The sequence below is a fragment of the Melopsittacus undulatus genome, chromosome 1 (genome assembly GCF_012275295.1).
Source record: "Melopsittacus undulatus isolate bMelUnd1 chromosome 1, bMelUnd1.mat.Z, whole genome shotgun sequence".
In the NCBI taxonomy this organism is placed as follows: Eukaryota; Metazoa; Chordata; class Aves; order Psittaciformes; family Psittaculidae; genus Melopsittacus; species Melopsittacus undulatus.
In genome coordinates, this window is record NC_047527.1 from 151,924,166 (window position 1) to 151,942,849 (window position 18,684).

The window sequence follows — 18,684 nt, forward strand, 5'->3', positions numbered from 1 at the left end:
TACAAAGAAGATCCTTTGCAAGGCACAATAACTGCTTTAGACCTGTATTTTGTTAATAAGATATGAGCCATAGGATTTACATAGTAGATTATTTGAAATGCCTCAAGATGTATATCCATCTGTTTATTTCTATGCAGATGTGTATCTGCATGTACAGTGCACACACCCAGACAGATAACTCCTCTTTGTTGATGCACATTCTCATCAGTATAACAGAAACCCACTGATAACTGTGTTTTGTTGTTCGGATATCTCCCCCTTTGATGAGTGCACAGCAGCACAAGTGAGCAGACAGCTCCAATTGCCTCTGGAAGTAAGGAGGCTCTTGCTGTTTTGGGCCTGGAATACCATGAGGCTGTTGGGACACTGGCACAGGGTGCCCAGAGAAGCTGTGGCTGCCCCATCCCTGGCAGTGTTCAAGGCCAGGTTGGACACAGGGGCTTGGAGCAACCTGGTCTGGTGTGAGGTGTCCCTGCCCATGGCAGGGGTTGGAAATGGATGATGTTAAGGTTCCTTCTGACCCAAACCAGTCTGGGATTCTATAAACCTTTTTGGTAAACAAGCCCCATTAGAACAGGTTTAAATAAGGGGATGCTGTGAAGGACTAAACCCTTTGCATTCATTATAAAACACTGCAGTTTGGGGCAACCTGAGCCTAAATGCATAAGCATGTGCCTTTGCTGTCTTCTTATGTGCCTACAGCTTCAGCTGTGAGCAGTGGTTGCTTTGGTTGCTCTGGTATGCCTGGCTTTTGGCCACTGTGTGAGGCTGGATCCAAAGTCCTTTGAAGTCAGTGTGAGTACTTTCACAGAAGCTGCTGGTCTTTGGGTTTGCTTGATGTGGCATTGCAATCAGAACTGAGCTGGAGAAGGGGAGGGCCAAATCACTGCCACCTGGATGGATGTCACCTCAAACCACAGCCAACAGCCCAGGGAAACCAAAGGCATGATTGTCATGGAAAATTCCCAACAGGCAGAGTGTTTATTTTCCAGAGTTTTGGTCCTAGGAATTTACTGTAACAGCAACCAGAAAAAAAGACAAAATAGATCTTATATTTGAGAAGAAGGAATAATCTGAGGAAGGAAATGCTGATTCCTCTTCATCTCTCCCTATCATTGAAATAGTGTCTGATTTTGCTCTGTGACCTCCCCATGCACTTCCTTTGGAAATCATAATTCACCTGATATCTACAGTGATTCCTGCCTTCCATCTCCAGCCACAAAGAGGCAAGAGATGTCAAATGTTTTCCCTCTCTTGGTGTATAGAGCTGCACCACCCTTTTAAAGGAGTTTTGGACACTCCTTACCTGATTCTGTGCAGCTGGAGCACCAGGAGAAGAAAGAAGACCCATGTGAAGTGCAGGAGCATCACACATCTGGGGTTCAGTGCCACTGCAAGCTGAATCACCCCCCAGAGCTGCTTGTTTGGAGAGCACCAGGAAATCACCAGCGAAACTCAGTGCAGGAGGTCCAGGTTTTTGCCCAGTGCTTGACAATGAAACGCACAGTCCTTCTGCCAGCACTGCAAAGTCTGCAAACTGCAAAAGGACATCAATTATCATAGATGCTTTTTGTTTAAATGACTACCTTTTTGTCTGGCCTGACAGAGAGCTGACAGTGCCCACTGGGCACTGGAAGAACAGACGTGAGCATTTCCCCTCTGACTACAGGAATTTCCCTTTGCTGTTATCCAAAATCATTGTGATAAAATTGAAGTTGGAGGGAGGTGGATTCCCAGCTTAAAGCAAAGCTGCCTCGTCCTTTGGCTTCAGTGCAGTGGCAAGAGTTCACATAAGCAGAGAACACTGATTGAGCTTGGCTCGTCTTATAGCCAGAGCTGATCCCCTGACACAAGGGGTGAAAGAGCCTCTTTTAATGGCTGTTGTGGATGAGCTGCCATCTGGGCACAAGCTAAAGAAGGGGATGTCCGTGCACTTCACCTCCAACATCAGGAAATCAGAGAGGGATTATGTGCAGTAAAACTTTGCTCTACAAATGTGTGCTTCTTGCCTTATTACTCTGATGAGTTAAGCTTGTGATTTGGTGCTTCAACCTGCACTCTTTGCTTTCAGACTGCCTTTAAATGCTTCGGTCTTTTAATTAACAATAGCAACAACAAAAGACCCCTGTCAGTGTCTGTGGCAGACAGCTGCCATTCTAATGCCAAGGCTGTGCACAGTCTCAGTGGGAAGGCAGTGCCCTGGGCATTTCAGCCCATGATAGGTGATGTATGACAACATCATGATAGGTGACAATAGCAGCCATAGTGGCTACTGGCAGTATCAAAGTGCTGGACAATAATGACATCAGTAAGCTGTGTCCTTAAGAATAGTTGGGGTTTAAGGGATGTAACCTAGGTTAAGTCATTAGTTAAATGCATAAACTAAGGTCATAGTAAATGAGTGAAGTATTTCAGTAAGGAGAAAAATAAATGTGGTGGGAGACTTCACCTAGCTCCTCCCTTGGGTATAAAACAGGACCCTTTGGTAACACAGAGCTCTTACAATAAAAAACAGCAGTGATCTTCATAGTCCTCTATATTTTCATTCTGTATTTCCTCTATATTTTTTAACTCTGCTATATTCTTAATTTAGCAATAGATCATCATAGAATCACAGAATAGTTTGTGTTGGAAAGCACCTTAAGCTCATCCATCCATTTCCAACCCCCTGCCATGGGCAGGGACACCTCACACTAGACCAGATTGCCCAGCCTTGCCCTGAACAGTGCCAGGGGTGAGGCATTTATTACTTTGATAACTCATGTCACCTCCCTGCCCTCACTGCACTGGCAACTCAGGTTGCATGCATGTAGCTTTCCATTTGCCCCTATAACTCTGCCAAACCCTTCTGGAGAAAAGGGGGTGCTTGTGCTGCACTGAGGGTCCCCAACAGGCACATCCCTGCTTGTGTTGTCAGCCCTCATCATGCCAGGAGTCCAGGCAGCCTTGTGCTTGCTCCCATGAGTAATTGCAGCTCACTATGTAAGGGTTTAGCCTTGTCACTGAATTAAGTGCAATTCCAGAGGGACAATGACTGAGCCAATTGCTTTGTTTTGTGGTCAGCTTCAATAACACCAAGTACTGGCCGCAGAGACTCTGGCTATTGAGAGCTGGTCCTACCTGGTTTATAATAGATGGGTGGAAGACAGTGTGAACTAACCTACTCCCAGGGTGCATTGTCCCCCATGCCACATTATCTCCCATTTCTAGCCATGTGTTCTTCAAACCTTTTCTCAGGTGGTTCATGAAATGTTAATGTGAGAAGTCCCAGAAATCTCTCTTCCCCTTTGCAAAAGTGCTTCTCGTCAACCAGTGCTTTCTTTCCTAAGAGAAATATTTGGTCTAGCCACTGAGACAATGATTTCTGCTTTCAAAAACAGGAAGAAAACTATCAACAATGTGAAGCCAGAAGAAATAATAGGGGAGGTTTGCCAACCACATTCCTAAATGCACATATACAACATCTGTGAACAAAACTGCCACAGCCCATGATTCCTAATATTTGGAGATGTCACACCGTTTATTTTAGGTTTAAGATTTAGGAAAGATTAATGATGATAAAAGCTTACGAGTGGTTCTAAGCAATCTGGGGATCTATTCAACTTAGAAACTATCCCTGGTGACTGCTGCAGAATAGATGGGGTCAGAGCAGTGGATGCAGGGCACATGGAGGATGTAGACCTTCAGGCAAAGCTCCTCTCTCCTCTCCATCCTTGCAGACCTCTGGCAGACTTCCCATGCTGTGAAGCATATGAATATCTATAGGAGTCAAAGTTTTGCACATGCAGTGCAGAGCCTGTAGTGGAAATAGAAGGAGAAGAGCACTGCAGGGCTCTGGTGAATGGGTTTTAGCAAATCATGCTGTCCCCAAGGCTGTCCCCACCCCTCTGCAAGGAGATACCAACCCTGCAACAGCATCTGCACATCAGCTCCAAGCCTGCATTGCAGCCACGCAGGTTCAGCTATAGCATGTATGTACAGGCTCCTGAGGAGGGTGAGATTGCACTAAGACACCAAGCTGAGACTGAGAGCACTGGTGGGACTGGTGGTGATGGTCTCAAAGCAGTAATGCTGGCAGAAGGGCAGGGCCAAGCTGCAGGTTGCAGACACTGTTATCCAAACTCTGATCAGTGAATGCAAGTCCAAACCCTCATGCACCCTTCCTGGAGTACTCTGTGCAGCTCTGGTGTCCTCATCATCAGGAGGACGTGGAGCTGTTGGAGCAAGTCCAGAGGAAGCCACAGAAATGAGCAGGGGCTGGAACACCTCCCATACAAAGACAGGTTGAGCACATTGGGGCTATTCAGCCTGAAGAAGAGAAGCTGAGTAGAGATCTCACAACAGCTTCCAGTGTCTGAAGGGGGCTACAAGGATGCTGGAGAGGGGCTCTTCATCAGGGACTGCAGTGATAGGACAAGGGGTGATGGGTTCAAAGTGAAACAGGGCAAGTTCAGGTTAGATCTAAGGCAGAAGCTGTTCCCTGTGAGGGTGCTGAGGCGCTGGCACAGGGTGCCCAGAGAAGCTGTGGCTGCCCCATCCCTGGCAGTGTTCAAGGCCAGGTTGGACACAGGGGTTCGGAGCAACCTGGTCTGGTGTGAGGTGTCCCTGCCCATGGCAGGGGGTTGGAACTGGATGATGTCAAGGTCCTTTCCAACCCAAACCATTCTATGATTCTATTATTCTATAATCTGATGATTAAGCTTAAGCAGTCCTGGAGGCATGAAAACTAAGGAAAGGTGAGTGAGCCTTCCTCCTGTGTGACTGCAGAGTTGATCCTTGTTCTCAGCTATCATTCATATATCCATAATACTGACTCCTGCCCTACCACAGGACTTACATAAGTGCTCCAGACATGTCTGCTTGCAGACATAATGATCTGTGTCCTTGACCCTCTGTACTACTCACACTATAAATGATGAGCCAATAAATATTCTTGGAAAAGTTTTTGCCATGTTTTAGTTGACATTTGGGAGCTTCAAAGATGCTACCTTCAATCTATATGCACTGTTCTTCATTGATTAGGTGAGCTATTGATTTCTAGCAAGATCAAAGGTAGAAGACAATTGGTGGAGAGCTTAAATATGGAGAACACCTACTAGACCCATTTGCTCATTACCTGCTATAGTGGAAGATGCTTTTCCTGTACAACAGACAGCAAAAGATTACTTCCACTTTTATATGATTCCAGAAATGGTCTGGACATGTAGGGACAGAGTTTCTTCCTGCAGCCCTGGTAGCTCCCAGTGTCAGGAATTTTCTTCTGTAGTTTGTCCTGCTGTTGGCCATAGATTATTTTACCTACATGCTTCCACTCACCTCCAGTGCTGCTCATCTCTTGTGTTGGGTTGCCCAGCTGAGCACTGTCAAAACAGGGATGTTCACAAGGAAATATGAGCAATCATATTGGACTAAACCAAAAGGGTCTTATGAGGGTGTCCCTAACAACAGCCAGCAGCAGATGAATTGAAGAAGCTCATAAAAAGGGTAAATAAAGAAATAAAAGCCTTCCCTGGAGACTTCTGTCTGTCTCTAGACACCTGAGGAGCTTTGAGTGTGAAAGCCTTCGATGGACCTTTTCCCCATGCATTTGTTTTATGTTTGGAGTCATTTGTAGTAAGTGCTCAGCCCAAAGAGGTGAGGTGCATTTTGCCTTTACGTTATACTCCAGGCTTCTTTCCAGTTCATGGCCACCCAGCATCCAGCAGTTTTGCTGAGTACTTCTCTTTAGCTGACATCTGCATTTTGGGCTATTTTCCCCAGCTCTATTAACTACCACTTTTTGAAACTAATATCCTTAATTGGATCAATTGGAACGGATGTTAATTTTCTGTCCATTCATTCAATCCCCTGTTCTCCCCACTGGGTTTCACAACCTCTCTGAATCCGAGTGGCATCAATGAATACAATTAATATAGAGTACACATATGGTCTCAGATCGTTAGTGAGTACATTAAATAAGATCAGGTCTAACACTGATCTCTGGAGCACCTAACTTTCCAGCTATTCCCCATCCACCCCTGTTGATGACTAATGATGCTTGGCAAATGAAGCTTTGGTTTACTGCCAGTCCCCAAAACCAGGAAAAAGCAAAAGAGGAGTTGGTTTCAGTCATGCTAAAAAAGAAAAGCAATCAACACTTTCTGCTGAATCACAAAATCACATCCATTCACATTGGATCAGATGGGGTTTTTCCTTGTTCAACATGACAGCTTCAGTTTTGTTCCAAAGCTGTCACCATCAAATGTTTTAAAACTTGCTTAAGTGGGAAGTTGGCTTTTTTAGGGTTGTTTCAAGACCAGTTTAGGAACACTCAAGTCAGTGAGTACAAAATGCAACTACCAAAACTGATCTTTTCACCCCCTTTGGTCCTTGCTCTTAGTGAAAGACTAATGCTCAGAGCTACATAAGCTTTCCTCAGCATGGGAGTTGGCTGTGGGATCCAGAAATCAGCCATGGCTGTGCACCACCTCCATGCTCCTTGTTATGCAGCATTGCCAACCTGAGAGCACCCCCAAGATTACCTACTTTGTGGTAGACAATGGCCCTGAGGCCCTTCAAGATGAGATGTGGCATGATCTCACCCTCCTCTTCCTGCCAAAGACCCCTTTCTGTGCAGGACAGCCCTTCTACACAGGCAGGGCAGCTGACAGACTTGCAATCTCAAAGCCTCTTGCAGACAAAATCTAGGACACCTGTGTCTTTGTGTAAACTCATTCCTTCCTCAACAGATGTCAGTGAACGGGCACTTCCCAATTGCTCATCACCTCACACATGCCTGCCCTCTCTACAGGCTTTCCTCCTTGTTTTTCACTGGTGCCCCAGTTAAGAGCTAATGGGGTATAAAGCTTCAGGCAGGAAAAAGAAGTAGATAAGGATGCTGGAGCACGGTCCCACGTGGCAGACCAGAGCCTGCCGATGTATATCCAGAACGAGAGTCCTCAGGATGTGCATATGGAGGAAGGGGAGAAGGGATATGCTTATTAGACCAAATGGGAGTTGTGTGCGCGGGAGAGGAGTGCTCTGTGGCCCTGAGGATGTAAGGAAGATTTGCTAACTTTGCTTTATACTATTCATGCAGATAAGGAAGACTCAGTCTCCAATCATAAACCAGTATTATACAGTATACTCCCAAAGGCCATAATTACTTCCAGAAGCAGAAATTTGAATGACCCAGATAATTAGTTCAGTGCAGCTGGTCCAAAAATTATTTACATAAAAGCCAGTTTTACTTGAGGGGGAAGAAAAACAACCTTGCTACTGAAAGCAAATGACCCAGTTAGCTTCATGCAATGAGTCTGAGGAGGCAGAGCGTGAGTGGCAACTAAGTGGCCTATGCCATCACTTCTTCCCTTTTGCTTTCAGAGGGCAAATGCTAAGCTGGCCTGGCAAATGAGCCCCTCTAGAGACAAACATGCAGGAAGGCAGTGAAGAAACAGGTAAATGGCTTGAATTTGAACTCGTGCTTTCTAAGAGTTACTCTCAGGGAGATGTGAGGATCCACTGCATCCAGAGGAAGGCATTTCACCTGCACAGGCACCTAGGGAGCAACAGAAGGGGTGAGGAGCTCCACAGCTCTGCTCCAGGCTCTGAGGGACCCTTATCAGTTCTTCCCTGGCTAATCATTGCAGTTATCGGGGTTAATGTTTAACCCAAACCAGTTTCTCTGTCCCACTCAGCATGTAGTTGGGCAGCAGCAGGGGCACCCAGGAGGGGAATGATGGTGGCTCTGAGGTTAAGGTCTCAGTGGGCCAGTACTGATGTTCCAGAGGCTGCTCTCTAAACTGCCAGGTGAAACAGGAAAGAAAGGAGATGTTTTTAGAGAGCATTTCATTTTAAATCATTTGAGTGATTCAACCCTTCATTGGTGACTCCATGCACTTCTAGCATGCATTAATGGGCATGCTAACCACTGCTGGGTTAACTAACACCATTTATGGCCATGTCCTGTGTGGACAAGCCCTGAGTCTCAGCTCTGAGCTGCTCTGACCCCATCCCTAGGGCCAGCTCCTTGGTCCCTGCCAATGATCTGACCCTGCAGGCAATGAGGATGGTGGCTTAGCCCATTCAGGGCTGTCCTATTGCCCCACCAATGCATTTTGGGATGCACTGGCTCTTGCTTCTCACAGACCGGGGCCTCTTGTCCCCTAGTCATCAGTGAACCAATATGCTGCCACAAGACAGAGCTACAGGCCATGGTGTGAGGAAGAAGGAAGCCTGAGCTTTACATTCCCATTTACTGTGTCCATATGTCTGTGCCAAGTATCCCAAATGCCACCACTTTTCACTCAGGCTACAGCCAGCACAGAACCAGAATGATGCTCTGCAACAAAAATATGCCAGGAAAGGAATCTGCTGTCCCCAGTGTGCTACAGGCATCACCACTCTTTGCACTCTTGCAATGCATGAATGTTTTTGTGCTGCTGCTTCTTAAAAAGCTCACTTAGCATCAGAAGAGAGCTCTCATCCCCCCAAAATGAATGAGGAAACAAACAAAACCTGTGAGATAGATACAAAACAGGGTAACAATGACCTTTTGTATATAAGAGAGATCACAAACGTGCTTACTGTGAAAAACCCAACCAAACTGCTATCCTAAAATGTGGTAAAATGGGCAAATAATAATAGAAAATCACTGTGTATCTCACCAGCACTGCATTACTGCTTACTATTGAGTTTGTTATGGGCAGCACTTTTTACTTAATGCATAGTAAATAATCAGATAACATTCTCATAAAGCTGCTGGATCTGATTCGCCTTCTACTCACACTGCTTTTATGCTAGTAGGTGCCCATCGACTTAATGGGGTTAATCATGATTTACAGCAGTGGAAATGGAAAGGTGAGTTAAAGACTGGAGAATGCAAGTTGGAAAGGATGTGATTTGCAGCGGGCTGGATCCTGATTGCAGTAACACACCCCAAGTTGGGGGGTATCTCCATCAAGCTAAAGAGCTGCACAGTTGCTAAGGCAGAGGACATAGAAATTCAGGCCCTGCTGTCCTTTGTTTTCAGTGAATGTGAACATCTTGCACTGCACAAAGTGCCAGCAGGTTCCCTTCCCTTTCCCTCACCCTACCATATGTCTCATGGGCATAAGAAGCAGGTCCTGGAGGAAAAACATTAGTGGACAGAAGAGACAAAAGCATCCTGCAGGAACAGGGAGGGTCCTCAGGGGCATCTGGGTGAGTAAGCAATGCCATTCTCCACAGGCCATCCTGATTTCCCACTTGCTGTTGAGGCCCATCAGTGCAGATCTGCAGGGGTGTGTGCACATCTGCATCTGCTTCTCTCTTTCAACATGTGAGAACCAGCTCCTCAGATACTATCAGGCAACAGCGACTGAGTTCAGCAGAAGCACAGCAACTCCCATTGGCAGCAGAGCTGGTCCTCCAGGACGCTTCTCTCAAAGGAGTAGCACAGCCTGGGTGGTTGGAGACAGTGCTGGTGGTAAATATACCCTTGTTTACCTTTCCTGCTACATAAGGGGAATGTTTCCTCTCCTGGCTCCTTGCTGCTCTGTGCAGCAGGGGATGCTTGCAGCAGGAGAGGGCACATGGGAAAGGAAGCAGGATGTGCTCCCATACCTCGTTCCCAGTGTTCCTACCACAGTGGCTGATGGAAACTGCTTCCACAGCCACTTCCACCCGCACAACTGATGGGAAATGCTTCTCTCTGTGGTCTAACCTGGCTCCTGGTCAGGGTGGCAATTACACCGCTGTAATGGGTACTCCCAAAATGCATCAATCAGAATTGCACATTAAGCGGGTGCTGAAAGCCATGGCAGATTTTATAATTGCTGGGCATCAGGACCACAGCTGGTGAATACAAGGATGGGAGGAGTGGTTCTTGACTTTGCATTCACTCTGGTTTTAGAGATGGAGAGGGATGGATGCTTCAGGGCAGTGCTTCGCTGATAGAACTCCACTCTCTTGCAGTGGAAATGAATTTGCCCCTCCAGGCCAGCTGCTCCACAACATGGGAAGTTCAGGAATGTCCCTGAGGTGCAAACAGACATTTCCAGCAGCAACAAAATACACATAAACATTTTAAGATTGCTTTAAAATTCCAGCTCTTCCCCTCAGCTGTTTGCCACCATCCGATTTCTAAATGAGAGGGATTTCTCCAGTCTTCAGCTTCATACATATACATATACACACATAAGCATGCCCACCTTGTACACAAAGTATTCCCCATCTTCAAGTCACAGTCTCAGTGGAGTACAGAATTAGATCCTGTCTCCACTTCACAAGCTCACCCTCTCTGTTCGTTTATATAAAGCCACTTCAACCCTGAAGGAGCATCTCGCATCCCTGCCTTCTGAATGTACAGAGCAGAGGAGGAAAGAACAAAACAGTGGGGGTGAAAGGGGGATGTTCTGTTTCTGCTCCGTAACATGAAACATCCTGGAGTTAAATAGCAACAAAATATTCAGTGTTAATGTTTAATATTGCTGGGAACTTGTCACCTCCTCTTACTATCTTGGAGCTGCCATTCTCTTGCAGACTCCCACGCCTGAGCTCTGGGCCTAACATGCTTTCCCATTATAGACTAGAAGGAATAAAACAGAAAAGCCAAGAAGCAGGAAGAGACAGTGTCTGTCTCAGCTACAAAGCCAGGTAGGGCTTTTTCCCCCCCTCTCTGTTTGCAGGAATAAAATGACTTATGTGGCAGAGCTCCTGAAATTCTGCTTTTCCAGGGGTTACCTTTTTGAAGCACCCCTTCTCTGATGTCTGAGATGGTCTTTGGATGTATGGAGATTTGCTTTGCTCTGTCGGGTAACCAGCCCCATCACCCCTCTTCTCCCCCTGTCCCCAGCCAGAGCATTCATGGCTCTTCTGCAAACAGACTCAGGAGCACAGAATGTGGGTGATGAGGGACAAATGGTACCTAAAATAACACATATTAAGGCTTTCCCTGCCACACTTTGAAATCAGCACGTGGCTGATTTGCTGTTGTGAGGGTCATTGAAAGACACCATTCCACAGAGCTCACCTGCAAGCTGGGGAGTATTTGTCAATGCAGCTTGGTGCCATCCCAAGTGTCTCTTTTACCACTGGAAACTCAGGCAGCAAACAAGAAGTAAAATCTTACACTCAGTGGAACAGTGTGCATCACACTGCTAACAGAATCGGGCCATCCTGCTCATCTCTCTGGTTCCTGTAAAATGCCTTCTTATCCCTCGGGGCTGAGTGCTTAATGACAATTCAAACTCTTCTGGCTTATTCCAGTTAGAAGGAGACATGGGTGATGCAATCAGGTATCTCTGCTACAATTCTATTTGGAAAGCTGTAGAAAATCCTGCTTCTTTAAGCACATGAACAAGAAGAAGAAAGGGCCATTTCCCTACCCTTCACTCCAAACCTCCTTTGGTCAACACCCTGACTCTGTCCAAACTCTCTTCTGTTTTCTGTGAGATCTGTCATTCCTTCTGCACCTTAGCTTTGTCTTCCTTTCCTACAGCAACAAACACACTCTCCACACCCCTGAAACAGCATTCATCTCTAAAGAATACCCAGTCTGCCTTTTGCAGGGAAGGGGGACAATGGCACATGCTTAATGCCTCTTACAACTGTGTTAAATGAAAGATGCATGTCAACTATCTTTTTCACAGAAGTTTAACCCAGCCATAACAATAACTCATCATCTTTGCATGACTCTTGCAGCTAAAACTTTTGGTTAAAAATGAGAAAAACAGGTAAACTGAGATTTTTGTGGAGTTTAGTGACCATTAGGCTTATAACACACACACAGAGCAATGTGCTGTTATCCCTCTGAACCCAAAACCAAGCCATGGCTGCAGAAGGATTGCAAACTCTCTCTGCTGTTTCCCTGCCTTTCAGCATCACTTCTGTTCTGAGGATGATCCAAATGCCACTTTACTACTGATCATTTGGCTACAAACCTACAAAACATCCAGTGGGGTCAGACCAAATCACCCAGAAAGCTGTCTTTGGCAGCCAGCAAGAGCAGACGCTTCAGGAAATGTGCACAAAAAGGGCAAATTCAGATTCATCCTTCCTCTGGTGTAGGCTCCCAGCTTCTGAAAAGCTGAGCTAAAGGATGTCTTCATATTGTCATATTGAACATCCCTCAGGAGATTTTTCTGATCTCAATCTGCCCAAGCACTTTTTGATCACATTTCACTTTTGGCCTTCTTGGCATCTTCTAGCAATCAGATCCAGCTTAATTACATGTGTCTGAAGTTTACTGCCTGGTCAACCAGAAAAAACCCAAACCAGAACTTCTGGACAACAAGTAAAATGCTGAGAAATGCTAAATACCCATTCTTTGTTCATCTTCTCCCTGACATTCATGGTTGTATTCATGTTTAGCATATATATAATGAATCTTAACCCCCAAATTTATGCAAGAAACTTTTGAACCTATTTATACCTTTGCCATCTAAATATCCCATGGCAATAACTTCCCAGCATAAGACTCTGTTGGTGACTTCTTTCGATCTATTTTAAATCCACTCCTTGATTAATTCACTGGGTACCCCATTTTCGCTGTCAAGAATAGTAGATAATCTTTCTCCAGCCATTTGTGGCTTTATAGCACACTGCTGTAGTCCACCTTGGCCCCAGTTGTCTCTAGGCTGAAGAGTCTCAGTCTGGTTAATAATAGATTGCTGCTAAACTTAACCATTGCTGCTTGAAGAAGTGGTGAGTGTAAAGGCAGTTTCTGTGGCTGCTCTCAGGGTTTCATTTTCCTGTTTCATTGACCTTAGACATAGCCTTTCTGGAGAGTATTTAGGTCATAGGAATATAAGAGAATGGAAAAAGCCTATGTAAAGAAAGTATATTCTAAAACATTTTGGGGAGGAGAAGAAGCAAACTTGATTTGCATCTTTAAGAAACGAGATGTCAGAAAATGTATTCTTAATTATGTGCAAAAATAGCACATAGAAGTTATTGTTAGGCAGTCATCTGAAATAATCACAAATCTTTATTTTTTATTAATGAACCTGGATCACAGATAGGGCTGCACTACACGTTAAGGGAGCTGAGTATTTTTTCTCTGTTGACATATCTTGAAGACAAGGGAAAAGATAGAAATGGGAAACATCAGTATCACTGACTTACAAACAAGAAGGAAGATTAAGATGGGAAAGTTTGTACTGAAACATTCACAGAGACATAGTGTGTGGTGTAGATAGAGAAGTTATTCATGTTTCCAGGGAATGTGCTTACCAGGTAGATAGACAGAGATTATAGATCGAGTATTACACAGTGGCTTAAAATAGTTTCATATTCACCTACATTAAATTGTGAGGCAAATTACAAATTACTATGAGTTTTGAAAGAAATTAACTTCCATGGAAATGTTTATGGAAATCTTACTTCTGGATGCGTCCAGGAGCAGTTTGAATGGAATGCCAAAATCCTTTCACTCTTTCTTCCTAGAAAGAGTATTTCACTCCAATTTCTTTTCACTTCTTGCCTAAATTTTCAGTGTGTCTGCATTAAGTCTTGAGATAAAATGAAGACAAATCTTGTTCTGAATATTTCCAGGAGTCATGTCATCTAGGTCAGTACATCCTGAGGTATGCAGCTAACACATTAGAGAAGCTGGTGGTGCTTACTGCTATTTCTGAATCAGTGGTGAAAAGCCAATATTAAATTTGCACTTGGGAATCTGAAGGAGCAAGCAGATTTCTGCCTTGTTGTAGCCCTGTAGCTGTTACAACTGATGTACGATCAACACATGATTGCCTTGCATTTCTTGGTTTCTAATTGCCAGCTTCACAGTTTTCAGGACCATCTGTCAGTTCATGTTTTCTTCATGAGTCGCTCACAATCATGTTACCTTAAGTATTTGATCATTCACTGTTTAGTGCCTGTTCTCCCTGTGCAGCACTGGGTATGGCTTCCCAGTTGTGTGGTACAATCTTCAGAAGAAGAAATAGAGACTTGAAGAAATCACCTAAGCTCCCTTAACAGGGAGAGATACCTCCAGGAGCCACTTTGTCCCACCTTAAACCACGTACCTATGGGAGGTGGCCTGAAGTGCTGTGGGGCTTTTCTTCTGGACCCTATTTATCTCAGCCAAAACTACCCCATCATTTCACACATGGGCTGCAAAGTAGATTTCTCACATAGATAGTCCCCAAGGGTGGGGTTTTAAGCAGATTTATTTGAAATGGTGCAAAAGGGTGTATGCTTCCTATTTATCTCATGCTGATTAGTTTAGGATGGTTGGGACTTGACTTATGGTTGGGACTTTCCTACTTCAGTTCCTTGAGGGCATAGAGGCATTGCTACTGCTCTCAAAATAAAGCATGTTAATGGAAGAGGTTTAAGCAGATGGTTTTTGTCTGGCATTTACAACAGTCCAAGCTGGTTACCACAACAGGGTTGGCACAAGATAACTTGGGCTGTGAGTCTGATGGTGGGGTAGGCTGGGCAGTACCTTACCCTAAATGAAAGTAGACCAGTCTTCAACCGGAGCAGCAGTGTTTATCCTCAGATACATTAGCATCAATCTGACAAAGCCAGTGGGAATCAAGGCACAGATCTAGCCTTAAAATAACTATTTAAGCTGTGAAGATATTCTTATTTAAATCTGGGAAACTAAAAGGGATGAAGAGAGGCCTTACTGAACATTAATGCTGTGCAGGAGGGAAGCTCTGGCACACTCGTGTTGGAAGACAGTTGCAGCCCCTATCTGTCAACTCTAATATGCCATGTGGAGGGAAATAATTCTCATTACACCCCTGAACATGTCAGTTATGTATTTAAAACATACCCATCATCAGAGGACACAAATAGGAGAAGCATTTTGTTTTGCAGCAACGAAACAGATAAAACATTGCAAAAGGTTGCCAACAAAGTAAGCTCTGTGGTGAACCACAGCCGCTCTGTGAAAGATCCAGAAAAGATAGGGAAACCATAAAAAGAGAAAGAAAAGGGGGAAAACCCTTCCAGAAAGAATTACCAGTAATTTGGGAAGTGAATGCTCTGGAAGGAAACAGCTGGAAGAGGATGAAGAGGGAGTTGCTGAAGCCAGGGACCAGGGAAGATGATGTAATGAATAATGTGCTGGAGATCCATGGCTTTGCCTCCTGCCTCCCCTGTGGGTCACAGTGTGTCCTTGGGGTAGCCAGAGGCTATGCGCACCTTCCTGCACTCTAGGAGGTGCGCTGGTGTGTTTTGAGGAGGGGATGGGATGTGATGGGATGGTGTAAGTGCATGCCATGGCAGCCCTCCTCTTCCTCCTCCCTAGGGTATGCTCTGGTTGCTCTTACAAACATAGTTCCAGGAAAAGCGATTCCTTTTTAGGCTTCTTTCCTATCTGAATTAGGCTCATGCAGCCTGCCTGAGCCCCTGTCCGTTAGTCTCTCCCGGTAACTGTTGAAGCCTTTTGTTTTCAGGCACATTGACAGAGGGGTGAAGCTTCAGAAATACCTCATCCCTGTGGGTTTTGTGGGAAATAAAGGACTAAGTAGAGAAGAGAGACCCTTCTCGCTTCTCCGCCAAATGAACGACTACAAGAGCTCGGCTGTTATTAGGTATCAGAAACCTACACGGATGAGTCCCTCCCTGGGCTCCATTGCTTCTGCTCCACAGGAACTCGCTCACGGATTAACTGAATTTTCTTGTCCTTCCTTTCATAAAGCTAGTGCTTCACTGTAACAGGCATAATGACATATTCTGCCTGAAATAGGATGATTATGAGAGCCTAGCTTGAGATAAAGATTATAAAAATGTAATATCTAGCAATTGTAATATCACCCATGGAGTAGGGGAGAGAGAGAGACAAACAGATCTATAGGTAGGTAGACAGATAGGTTTCTTAATTGAACTCTCTGCTTGGCTGTATTTCCTTTAAGCAAGTACCATAGGTGACTAACAATAAAAGACTGTAAGGAAGAACATGGAGCGGGTTTAACACATTTGACTTGTCATAGGCAAGCTTTTACACTCGTATCAGCCTATACCGAAGATCCCTAAATAATTCAAAGTGCTCAAATGGTCTAACATTAGCAAAGTAGTATTCTTCCCTCAGGTGCTTAAAACAAGGTGGTAATATTTCTTCTTTTAAAATACTAACCATATTTCATTCCCCTGCTCTAGAGCATTTAATATCCTATATAAATCAATACCTACCTCACTATGTATCAATAAATGAATAATTACATTTCTGCCTATCCCCAGACGCTCTGAAACCATTTCTTCTTGTCATTTAATCACAAAGCTGTTATTGCAGGGGAAATTCAAGCAGATGTGAATACATAAAGCCAAAAATAGAAAACTAAGCTGAGAACTTCACTATAATAGCTGTCTCTTCCGAAGCGAGCTGCTCCTCACTTTCCCAGGAGATGTAGAAGGTATTGCTTCCCTTTTCAAAACAATAACTGGTATGGTAAAGCTCAGTCAAGCAAAGTAAAACTCCACTCACTTTGCTTTTCACAGTCGACATCTGAATGCAACAGCGAGCCCTTGCTGGTCTGATCTGGAGCTGTCTCTCTCCCCCTCAAAGGACCTGAGGTCCCAAAATGCCCTCACACTGGAGCCTCCATTTGAAAAGGAATCATATAACAAGACCCATCTGTCTCTATAGGAAAAACTGGTTCATCTCAAATAAGTGTTTTTTTGAATGGACCTACACCTGGAAAAACTGAAAATATCCATCTTCACCCATGGAAGCCTTAGTTTACCTGCAGCACAGCATTTCCATTCCCAGTTTGCTCACTGCTCTTTTGATGCCGTGTGTCTGCTGTCAGGAGACCAGATGTATATACATTAGAGCTTGTGTGTGTATACACACATACAGACAACACATAACATTCAGAGGAAGTCTCTAGATTTGCTGTGAAAGTGGGAATTTCTTATTCACTGACATTAACACAATCTTTGCCCTGCACCTTGGTGAAAGCCTCAGAGATGACTGAATTAGGCTATGTGTACATCAACACACTTAACAGATATTAACTATATAAACCTCTATCCCTTCTCAATCAGATATATGCTCTTTGTCTTTGAGAAGGATGGAAACTCGGATGACTTGCCAGAGTTCAGAAGGCAGAATGGTGATATGTTCTCCCAGCATCCCATCCTATGCAAACCTGTTCTTCCCTCCAGACAGGCTGGGTATGTTTACCATGTCTCTACCTTTGTTTTTGCTCACCTTCCATCCCCACAGGGAGCCCTCAAGCACGTATTTATTTGCACTTTGAACCTGTGCTTGCTTGCACAGCTCTGCTTTAGCTCAAGCTGGGATGAGATTGCCTAAGTGCCAGTAAAGCTTCAGTGCCTTCGCCTGCCATTCCCCCCACTCACCCCAGCACTCCAAGTTCCCCTGCAGTTGATTACAAGTGGGATATAATCCTACAGCGGTTCAGAGCGAAGTGTGTGCAGCACAGATGCCTACAGGTGAGAGCAAAACAGCACAACCAGACTAATATGGACTGAACTTCGCTTTCAACAGCAGAAACAGCAAAAGCCTTCATGCATATTCTAATCTAATGAATGTTTCTGAATGTCTGAATGGTTTACTATGTCAGATTTAGCTCTGGGAGGTGTCTTGCATCCTATAAATGGTAGGTTACAGAAATGCTGACATATATGTATGTATGTATATAAATACATATGTCTGGGTCTTTGAAAAATAACAGCCTAGGATGGCTGGCTGGGTAGCTGACTAACTAGCTAGCTATACACATCCTTAAACTGGAAGAACCTAGAAAAGCCCCTAAGCTAATGCATCTTTTAACACTGACTTCACTTGTAAACTCTGTGTATGCTGAGAGAGCTGCAGCCATCTCAGACCACATCAAGTTTCCTTTTCACTGAGTGCATGGTCCTGGATCCTGCTCTGCAGGTCTCAACAGCCCCAGCAGAACAGGGAGACATGGTGGGTCCATCAGGTAGCTTGGTCCTTTGTTATTCAGCTTCAATCTGAGTAGCAACAGGAAAGTTTCAGTGGTATGATTTGAACACTAGCCAGGCAAAGAAGACCATGATAATGCAAGAGCAGGAAAGACCATGGCAAATTCTTATAGTCTCTGGGGTATCAAAACTAACAAGTATTTTTCCAGGGTGAATCCAAACACATCCTATTCCTGTCATTCAGCAGCCTGCCTCTGGATGCCCTTGTCCCCCATGGGTTGCAGACAGGCACACAACAGCCCTTGCATCCTGACCAACAACCATTCAGACCTGCTCTCACTTTGAAGTTAGCCCTGCTTTGAGCAGAGGACTGGACAAGAAGGTCCTTTCTGATCCAAATTATTCTCCAGTGCAAAGTTCCAAACCCGGTTTAAGTGGACATTTGGGTGGCACCTCTCAGTCCCAGCAGAGCTTGCCCTGCTCATTTGGGATCACAGTGGGATGATATACATGACTCTGCACCAGCAGAGGATTAACATTCCATTTGTAAAGAAGGAACACTCCTGATGTGAGAAGACTCCTGAGGAGATCAAGTCAGAATCCTTCCCTACCATCAGCACCCACATGGATGGAAACAGAGTTAAGAACATTCCAGTCACAACTGCAGCTTCTCTATTCCTGTTCCCTGGGAGGATGCAGCAGCTCTGACCTGTGAGAGCCCCCATGGCTTTGAGAAGCCATGGTGCTGCTCCAGTTCAGCAGGGCAGGCGGCACACTTTAGCCTGTTGTCAGGAGCAGGGACTTGATCCCAGCCCAAATCCACTGTTGAGATAGCAGATCAGGACTAACTCTGCT